This window comes from Aptenodytes forsteri, unplaced genomic scaffold, assembly GCF_000699145.1.
Source record: "Aptenodytes forsteri isolate BGI_AS27 unplaced genomic scaffold, ASM69914v1 Scaffold192, whole genome shotgun sequence".
In the NCBI taxonomy this organism is placed as follows: Eukaryota; Metazoa; Chordata; class Aves; order Sphenisciformes; family Spheniscidae; genus Aptenodytes; species Aptenodytes forsteri.
In genome coordinates this window covers 1,241,665-1,242,083 of record NW_008794891.1, presented here as the reverse complement: position 1 = coordinate 1,242,083, position 419 = coordinate 1,241,665, and the positions used below count along the sequence as shown (strand labels likewise).

The window sequence follows — 419 nt, the reverse complement described above, 5'->3', positions numbered from 1 at the left end:
CCCCCGGCCCATGGCAGGGCCCTGCAGCACAGGGAGAGCCCCGAGCCGGGCTGGCACCGCGGTGCGTCCCCACGGCAGCCTCGCTGCTATAGGTGCCTTCCACCGAGCCCGGCCCGGGTTTGCCATGCTCTGGTCTGGAGCTGGACGAGTGTCCCCCTCAGCAGGGTCTGCGGGGCGCCGAGGGGTCCCCACGCAGGACAGCACCTTTGCTGCGGGCAGGTGGGCTGCACCCCATGGGGACCGTCCCTGCCGGGGCGCCCACCCCTCTGCTCGCCCTCCCGTCGCTGGCAGCGAATGTGGCCGGGCAGGGGAGCCAGGCTCCCGGCTGCCTGGGCCGGGGGCTCATCTGCCGGAAAGTGGCATCTTTCGCCTGCTGCCCTGTGCCAGCAGCATCGGCTCGCCGGGGGCACGGCCAGCGG

At 74.0% G+C, this 419-nt stretch overlaps 1 protein-coding gene across 1 annotated transcript in view; it reads right to left on the bottom strand.

Moving 5' to 3' along the window:
* LOC103895544 (dihydropyrimidinase-related protein 5) overlaps positions 1–419 on the bottom strand; it is a gene marked incomplete at its 3' end in the record, with an annotated part of 8,261 nt that overhangs the window by 5,977 nt on the left and 1,865 nt on the right. The gene's annotated exons all lie outside the window — the stretch shown is intronic.